At 59.7% G+C, this 9,012-nt stretch overlaps 1 long non-coding RNA gene across 1 annotated transcript; it reads left to right on the plus strand.

The window, feature by feature from the left end:
• Positions 1-616: 616 nt before the first annotated feature.
• On the plus strand, positions 617-9,006 carry LOC104912892. The gene is made up of 3 exons (XR_795000.2): positions 617-1,148; positions 1,594-1,664; positions 3,629-9,006. It is a non-coding gene; the product is annotated as an uncharacterized LOC104912892 (long non-coding RNA).
• The last annotated feature ends 6 nt before the right edge of the window (positions 9,007-9,012 follow it).

Here is a 9,012-nt window from a genome sequence, read left to right on the forward strand (position 1 = left end):
GCCACGGGGGGAAGGGGTGGTGGGGAAGGCGGGGCTCTGGGATGTGTGAGGGCAGAGCAATGTGCTGCTGGCCCCGAGCAGACGTTCCGCACTGGGTCGCCTCCAGCCTGCTGGGCTGGGGCAGCTCGTGGAGCTCACTGGGCTTGCAGCAGGGGCTGCCTCACGGGTGGGGTCAGAGCATTCCTTAGAGCCCACTCCACTTCCACGCAGAATGTATCTGAGTTTGCCTTCTGCTTCCCGTTAGTTGAATAATTCATAATGAATGATTAATGGAGGCGTGCCCCCCATTTCCTACTTGCACATCATCACAGGCTGCGTTTTGTCAGTGCTGTTCGTTATTCATAATGATTTGCTGAGTAATGGCTGCACAGCTCCGGGGCTGCGGCGCTGCCTGGGGGGCACAGCGTGCTGAACTCAGTGCCATTCAGCAGGAGGGCAGTGAGCACATGATGTGCGTGATGTGGGAGACTTCAGCTCTCCCACTCCTTCCGTGCTGTATCTCGGACGTGGAGGGGTATGGGATGTTGCAGACGACAGCGCAGCAGAGATGCTGGGTGCTGCTTGGACCTTGCAGGTAGCTCTGGGCTGCCTATTGCAGTTCTGTGGTTAAAATTGGAGCCCAGCCTGAAGGAAGAGAGAGCAGCTGCTGCCTGCTGGGGCTGCACTGGAATGTGCAGCGTGCGCCTGTGCACTTGGGGGGCTGTGCAGGGGCTGTGGTGGCTGAGGCTGTGGGCACAGGACTTGGGGCTGTGGTCCCCCCTTGTCACCACGTCCCCAAGTGTTTTGGGAACGGCAGCGAGCGCAGCTGGTGTCTCGTCAGAGCCTGGCTCCAGCTGGGGCAGGGGCTGCTCGAGGTGTGTGGGGGAGGTGGGCAGCTTTGCTGCTGGGCTCAGCTAAATGTGCGCCATCTCCCCGGGAGCTGCGCTACGCCGGCTCTATTTCGGGCACTTTGCGGAACAGCTGGTGATCATCTCTTACACGGTGTGGCGACGGCTGTGCGCAGCTATTTCTGCCAGCTCATCCCCACACAGCAGCTTTTTATAAACGCATTCACCCGGAGGGATGGACGCAGCTGTTGGGGAGGGGGGAATTTGGTGCTGATGTTTTGGAGATCGTCAGCTCTGCCCTGAGGGCTGCTCCTGTGCTGGGTAAGGCACGTCTCTGCCCCATCGGGCTGTGGGACACAGAGCCTGGGGCAACCCCGGGCATGGGGGGCGGTGGGTGCCAACTCCTCAGTGTGCACAGTGTGCTGTTGCCCTGTGCTGGGCTTGTCCCACGCTCCTGTGCTCCGTGAGAGCCTTTCTGGTCAGGGCAGGTGATGGGGTTGTGAAGCCTTCACTGAGGGCTGGGGCTGCTGAGGGTGCCTGCGGTGTCCCCATGTTACAGTGCTGGCTGTGCTGGATATGGAGGTGTTTGGGCCGTCTGGTGTGGCCATGCAGTGGCCGTGCAGTGCCTGCTGTGCTGTCCCTGCCCTGGCTGCAGCAGGGCTGGAGGCTCTGCTGGGTGCACGGCTGTGCTGCAGGGACCACAGGGACACTGCGTGGTCACAGCCCCTGTGTTGGACTGACGGTGCTGTTCTCTGCTTGGCTTTAGCAGGACCCAGCTCTGAGCCTCTATGGGAAGGGAAAACCCCGACCAGCTGCAGCTTGAGGGATCTGCCTCAGGTACAGCTTGCTGCAATCCTGCTGCTGCGGGAGCCTCCTTGTGCACGCGGAGGGGATGGGGGCAGCAGGACTGGCTAGGGATGGGGGGATGGGCTGCTGGGGCCCTGAAATGCCCCCTCCCTCCATCTCCCCGTGTCTGCTCTCCATCCTGCTTCCAGCTGGGGGGGCTGTGCTGAGTGCAGGGCTCCCAAAATAGCAGCCCCCCGCCCCGTGAACGCTCGCAGGCAGGAGGCAGGCGGTGATGCAGCGCTTCCGAGAGGCTGCATCATTGCAAGTGGGTCTGATGTTTCTATAGCAACCCCGGGGTAAAAATAGTGCAGGAGCATTTAGGAGCTGTCAGGGCCTGGAGGGAAGGGCTCCTCCAGTGCACCGCTTTGCAGGGTGGGGGCTCGCCCATGGAGCAGGGCTGCTGTGCTGGGGGTGGTTCTGTGCAGCTCACAGAGGCTGGGGGCTCTCCCAGCATTAGCTGGGTGCTGGAGCTCCTGCAGCCCATCCTCATGGGGGGTGATTTCTGCTGACTGTGTGCCTTTGTAATGCACTCATTAGAGCTGAGGAGAGGCTGAGGGTGCTTTGGGGCAGCCTGGGTGGCCGCAGGAGGGTCTGAGCAACTTTTGGGGGTGGGTGCAATCCAGGTCACGCTCCATTGCTGACCCAACAGCATTGTGCGTTCATGCAGCTTTGACTCTGATAAGTTGTGCTGAGGTCTGGAAACAGAAATGCCACTGCTGTGTGTCATCAAGCAGTTAGTGCTGCTCTTCTCTAATCACAGTTTGACATTTGGCACCATTAATGCTGGTGTCTGGCTCTCCTAATTGCTGTGTTGTGCCCAGAGCCTCAGCCTCTGCCCCTCGTGGTGTGGGGATGCTGAGGGCTGGGTCCCGATGAAGCTGTGTGCTGGGGCCCTGTACTCCCCCCCAGAGTTGGGGCTGATGTTGCTGCTCCTTACCCGGCTCCTCTGGGCACGTGGCTGTGGAAATGGCACGAACTGCAGTGCGCTCATTTCTCTCTCCTTTCCCATCTCTTCCCCCATCTCTGTTACTCCCGCAGTTGGTGGTTACCATGACAACGGATGTCTCTCCTTTTGCTCGCATCCCTTTTTTGCTTTGTAATCTATAAGTTCTTGCACCTCCACACTTTTTTCTCTGCCATACCCCAGAGGATCTGTGGAGGGCCTTTGGCTTAAGGCGTGGAAGTGCTGTTGGTGTCAAGCAGGAAAACCTTGGGCCAGAGGAGGGAGGACAGGCACTGCTGCAGAGCAGGGAGAGGGGCTGCTCAGCCCCGTGTGCTGCCCACTCTGAGCGTGGGGCTGCTCCTGCAAGGGCTGTGCCGTGGCTGTGCTGTGCTCCAGGCACCCAGATGAGCCCCACGTCCCCCAGTCCCTGCCACGTTGTGTATGGACGTGGCCAGGTGTGATGGGAACGGACCAAGCACTGTTATGCAGCGCCTGAGCCCGTTACCTCTGGCACTTAGGAGGCGTAGAAGGAGCTGAAGGGCAGCTCCATCTGTAGCAGCTATTTGCCAGCTAACATTAGTGCAGACAAATGTCTGGACTGAGCAGAGCACTGCGTGGCCACAGGGCTGCGGGCACAGAGCTGAGCCCACCCGGCGCTGCGCCGAGGGGAGTCGTGGGGACGTGGGATGGGGATGGTGCCCCCAGGGTCACACCGTGAGTCACCCTGCACAGCCAGAGCAGTGCCACCTCCTGCAGCTTCGTTGGGTGCTGCCTGGCCCTGTGCCCCTCCTGCTCCCTGCAGGGTGTGTGCAGCCACGGCGGCTGCTGCTGCGGCTTTCCCTGCTGTTTGCTTTGCGCTGCGGTGGCGGAAGGAGAGGCAGGCGTTGTTCTCACCCAGAACTGATTCTTTTTCTTTTTTTTAATTCTTTTATTTAGTATTATTAAACAAAGTTTTATAAATATTCATGGGAACAAAATCAATGCAAAAATATTCCGTTCTCTCCTTTTGCAGGTTTAATTTTAGAAACTCAGTTTCTCCTGAGCTCTCTGCTGAGAAGTCGTGGCAGCGCTTTCTGGATGGTGTTTCACTCCTAAACCTGTGTGGGTCCTGCGGGGTAACGGTGTGTGGGGTGACACAAGCAGAACGCCAGCATCCCTGGGGATGGGGGACAGGCATTGGGCAGGGGGCTGATGGGTGGCAGCGGACAGGAGCATGGCTTGGTCACCTTGCATAGCTTGTCCCTGGTGCAGAGCCCTCTGGAGCACGGGCCGTCCCCACCCTGCACACAGTGCTGTCTGTCTGCCCGCATTGTCCTGCTGTTGCTGTGATCAGCCTTAGAGCACAGAGTGTGAGCCCACCCCTCAGCCTGGCTCCTCCGTCCCTTTCCCAGGCACTCCTGTGCTCCCCTCCTGCTCTGCCCCATTGCTGTGTGTGACTGCGGTGATGTTCCCTTTGGGCTCTGTGCTGCTGGATGGAGCAGAGCCACAGAGGTTAAATGCAGCTCTTGGTCAACTGCTGGTTTTGTTTTTTGTCTTAAAATCATACAAGCGGGGGCATCACTGCAGTATTTGTCACCAAACATCGGGGTCAGTGCTGTGCAGCAGCTGAAGATGAGCAGTGGCACTGGGGCAGCCCCGCACTGTGTGCCAGCACTGGGCTGTGCAGAACGAGCGTCAGTTGGAGAGCAGCAGGAGCTCTGCGGGAATGCAACAATGCAGCAACTTATGCACTCAGCTGAGGCAGCGCAGCAGGAGTGGTTGTGTTAAAATCTACAGGATGAGCCTAGCGCTGAAAATGCATCCTGTGAGATCCTTACCTTTTCCTTTGCTTGCCCACTTACCGAGGATCAGCCCGGAGCTGATGCCGGGGCAGGTGTGGGGTGTCAGCACTGCATCCCTGCTGTGTTACACGCAGGGCGGTGTGCGCCCTCTGTGCGGCTGTGCCACGGCACGGCTCTGGGTGAGCAGAGGTGTGAGGTGGAGGAGGGAGATGATTGGAGTTTGCATTACACAGCATGCTTGTCGGAAGAGAATTGATCTGTATTTAACAACAGCGGTGCAGTAATAACCTACAATTACCTCTGAGCGGTGCGGCGGGGGCGGCTCTGCTGCTGGAGGAGGCTGGCATGGCATGGAGTGGCATGGCATAGCATGGCACGGCTCTCACGATACACAGAGCATGGCACAGGGTCTGCTGGGCTGTGGGAGCGATTCCTGTCTGCCTGGAGCTGGGAAGCCCCATGCCGTGGCCGTGCCCTCCCCGGGGCAGAGCAGAGGATCGCTCCCCTGCTGTCCTGGCCACACGCTGTGCGATGCACTGCAGGGTCTGTTTGGCCTTCTTGGCCACCAGGGTATCCGAATGTCTGCCCGTTGGCCACCGGCACCCCAGGCGCTTCTCTGCAGAGCTCTTTTCCAGCAGCTCAGCCCTATACCTGTGCTCAGAGCCGTTCCCACGGCTGCTGTGCAGGGGATGAGTGTGGTTATCCATCCCTCCTCCCTCTGCGCAGTGCTGGGAAAACGCTGCAACGCCTCTTTGGCGAGAAAGCAAATTATGCAGGCTGACTTTGTTCTGAAAGCTTCTGATGTGTAAGCAGGGGAGGAAGGCGAGGTCATCTGTGTGCTTCCACTGCTGGCTGTGCTCCAGCCGCGCGAGGGGAGGGAGGGTGCTTTTGTCTGCTCGGTGCGGGGTGCCCTGAGGCTGGGGTGGTGCACGGCCGCGGGCACGGCTCTGTTTGGGCAGGCAGCACCTTCTGCAGGAGGGGCTCTGCCGATGCCTGACTTCACCTCTGCTCACCCCTTCTCCCTGGCTGATGGCAGAAGGGAGCGCGGCGCACCATCTCCATCAGAGCCGGTGGGACAGGACGTGGTGCGGGACGGCGTGTGCCCCCCAGCCAGCCCCAGCACGGGGCACGTGGCTGCAGCTGCTATTCTGCAGCTGTCTGAAGGGCTGCGGGACTTTTAATATCTCTGCTGAGTGAAATTTCCTGATTCGGCTTTCATGTCCCCTGGGACGCTTATGAAATATCCGGATTCTGTTTTTTTTTCTGAAGAAGTGGAATTTCCTATTTATGGATTTAATAAAAGGGCTACGTGCTCGCGGAGGGCAGGGGCTCCGCGGTGCTCTCCCCGCTGCGGCTTTGCCCCGTCGCTTCTCCCCCTGGCTCAGCTGGCAGCAGGGCTGTGGGGAATTCGGCTGCCTCAGTAGTTTTCCAGCCCGCACTAAGCTCCCTTTTCACAGCTAATCACGCTTCGCCATGAGCGAAGTCGAAATGCACGCCGCCAATCCGCTGGCAGGCGGATGGGCACAGAGTGGGTGATCCTGCAGCGCTCGCCCGGCAGCCCTCGAGCAGCAGCGCTCACCCACCCGCTGGGAGCTCTGCCGATGGATGCCAGCAGTGCGCTGGGTCTGGTCCTGTCTGGAACCTCATCTGCCCTCGGCGTGCCTTTGTGCAGAGTGTTTGGATCGTGAGAGAGGGCTAAGGGACGAGAGCAGTGGGAAATGGCTCCAGGAGGGTAGGAGAGGCTGGAGCTGTGTAGTGGGATCCCCGGTGGCTCGGAGCAGCAGGGTGTGAGACGAGTGGCTGAGCGTTCAGTCCCATCTGATGCGAGGCTGGTGCACAGAACCAGGAGCTACGGACAGGACTGGCCCTGATGGCACAGAACCAGGCTGCGGTGCCGCTGGCTGCAGGCAGGAATGGGTTCCAACCCTGGGTGCTGGGAAGGAGCTGCAGCACCCAGCGCAGCGTGCTAGCATAGCCCTGCCTTGCAGCAGGTCTGCGTGGTGCTGGAGCCCCTCTGGCCCCAGGGAGGGCTGAATGCTACTGGCTGCTGTGTCACAGCCCGCTCCTTTCGCCAGCCACCCCAGCGTGGCTGTGGGCACTGAGCAAGCAGCCCTGGTTGCCAAACGCTTTGCTTTCCTAGCCAGCTGGTTTTGTCCTCATGACTCATGGCAATATTTGCCTTTCTGTTACCAGCATTTCTTTCATCAGCTGCAGCCAGAGCCGTGCTGCCACCACTCTCCTTTAAAATCATGGGAACAGTTGAAATAAAATACTTTTAATGCAAACAATGTCAAACACAAACACAGGCGTTCCACACTTATGCAACTCTTACTTTTGTAATGCTCTTTATCGTGATCCCAAAGAACCTCAACAGCAAGTGAACATCACCAAAGCACAAGCGAGCTGCAACCTGCTAAATCAGCACTGCCTGCTTCTTCTCATGAAAAGTCATTTAGCAAATGCCTAAAAAAACCCCCATGTTCTCCTGCAGGACACCTGTCGCAGAAGCAGAAAGAGGAAAAGCCCGGAGCGATGTAACCTGCTGTGTTCTGTGAAACCCAGCATCTCCAGCTGCAGAGTGGGCTGTGCTGCGGGTCCTGCCTGCAGCCGACCTCTGCAGAGCGCTGCACGTCCAGGCACAGCCGGGTGCTCGCACCACCCGCACACCCTTATCAGTTCTCCGTCCAACAGTCAGAGCGAAGAAGCTGGGCTGGAAAAGTGATAAGGGGGTGAGAGCAGCCACAAGGTCGCCTTCTCCTGGACTCTGGCACGGAGAAAAAAGGCGAAGCTGGTAGCAAGTGGAGTAAGTAAGGTGTCACCGGTTCCTCTCTGCGGCCCTCGGCACGGTGCGGGGATGCTGCTGGAGGAGCGGGCGATGCTGTTGGGGCAGTCCCAGCCTCCCGCTGCCCTGCAGTGCTCTGCCGTGCTGCAGACACTCCCCATTCACAAATTTCATAACCTCCAGTCCCCTCCCTGCGGGTGGGATTGGACGCCCCGTGGCCCCCCCGGCCCGCTGGATTAGGCTGTACAAATTGTGGGGCTGCAGCCGGGCGGATTCGTCTGACGCTGCAGAAAGGTGCTGGCAGCTGCATCTGTGCGCCCCAATGCCGCCGGCCCCGAAGTGGGGCTGGGGTGTCCCCTCCTGCAAAGAGCGAGGGGTTGTGGTGGTGCCCAGGGGATGTCCTTCCCTGAGCCATTACTCCATTGTCTGCACTGAGTCCTGCTCCGTGGGGCCGGGCCCCATGGCAGCTCCCCTCGTATCCCTGTGCCCGCTGCCCCCAGAGAGTGGCTCAAGTGTACCCAGGCACCCCCAGAGTGCAAGCAGACCCCTGTGACCTGGGCTGGGAAGGTGCACACTAGAGGGGGGAAGCGGGTGGCTCCCAACACCTCGTATAACCCCGCTGAGCAGAGCCTGGAGCCGAGGAATGTGATCCCCCTTCTGCAGCCCGGGCGTGTGCTGGCTTGGTGCTGCACTGTCGGGTTGATGTGCACAGGAATTACAGAGGAGCTCTCCTGCGTGCACCTATAGGGAGTGCTCGGCTGATGCTGAAGGCCCTCTCACAGCAGCCAAGTGAACCCCAACAGTTTCTCAGGGCTCCGGGGCTCAGTTCCATAACGGTGCTCTCTGCTCAAGGACTCAGTGCTTCAGGAATGGCCTCTGCTCTGCAGGGTGCAGAGCTGTGTGCCCAGATGTGGTTCTGCTGTCATCTCCAGTTTTAACCTGGGGGAGGGGTAGAGGTTGGTTAGCAGTGCTGGGTGTGCATTTGCTATCGGGCACTTCTCCCCATCATCATGAAGCACCACGGCCTCTGCTCGTGCTGCTGGATGCGCTTTCTGGCTGCTTGTCCCCTCTGTTGGCCCAGTGCAAATCTGCTGCCCTTGGCTCCACAGGTGTCACTGGACCCACTGCATTACTGGGGGGAGTAGGAGATGGCACTTCAGGTGCAAACAGCCTACTTTCCAAGGTTCACAACTTTTGTCCAGTTCCTCTGTTGGAGTGCACTGAGCTGTGTGGGCTCTGATGAGCTCTTGCGGCACAGCTGCCTGCAGCCCCACGCGCTTCAGGACAGCACACTTGGGTCAGCCATGTCTTTCCTCCTCGTGTCTTCACCCAGGCTTGTTCCCACCCGGCTGCAGGTCAGGTACCAGCCCTGACAAACTGCACCAGCCCTGAGGCAGTCAGTGCTGCGCCTTGCGGCTTCCCATTCTCCGCACTTTGCAGGATGGCATCGAGGGCAGCCAGACCTGCTGTGCTGTGCCATGCCATGCCGTGCTGTTCCATGCCGTGCCACACCGTGCTCCGTCCTTCCCCAGCTCCCTCCCAGGAATGCCATCTGCTGAGCGCCCGGTGCCACGTTAAGCCCTGTTCCATCTGCAGCTTTGCCCCAGGCTGCCGGTGTCCGTCGCAGCAGCGCCCGCCTCAGTAAGCACAGCACATCCCGCTGACTCAGGAGCCTGCACGGCTTTATAACCTCCCTCTGCATTTGGAGCGTGGGTCAGGAATGTTCCACGGAGCGGAGATGCCGAGGGGCCGTCAGGGCGCGGTGCTGCGCGGCGGTGCTGGGGCAGCCCCAGGGACCTTGGCTGGTGCTGCCGTCCGGCGCCGTGCGTGGCC

The sequence above is a fragment of the Meleagris gallopavo genome, chromosome 12 (genome assembly GCF_000146605.3).
Source record: "Meleagris gallopavo isolate NT-WF06-2002-E0010 breed Aviagen turkey brand Nicholas breeding stock chromosome 12, Turkey_5.1, whole genome shotgun sequence".
Lineage (NCBI taxonomy): Eukaryota > Metazoa > Chordata > Aves > Galliformes > Phasianidae > Meleagris > Meleagris gallopavo.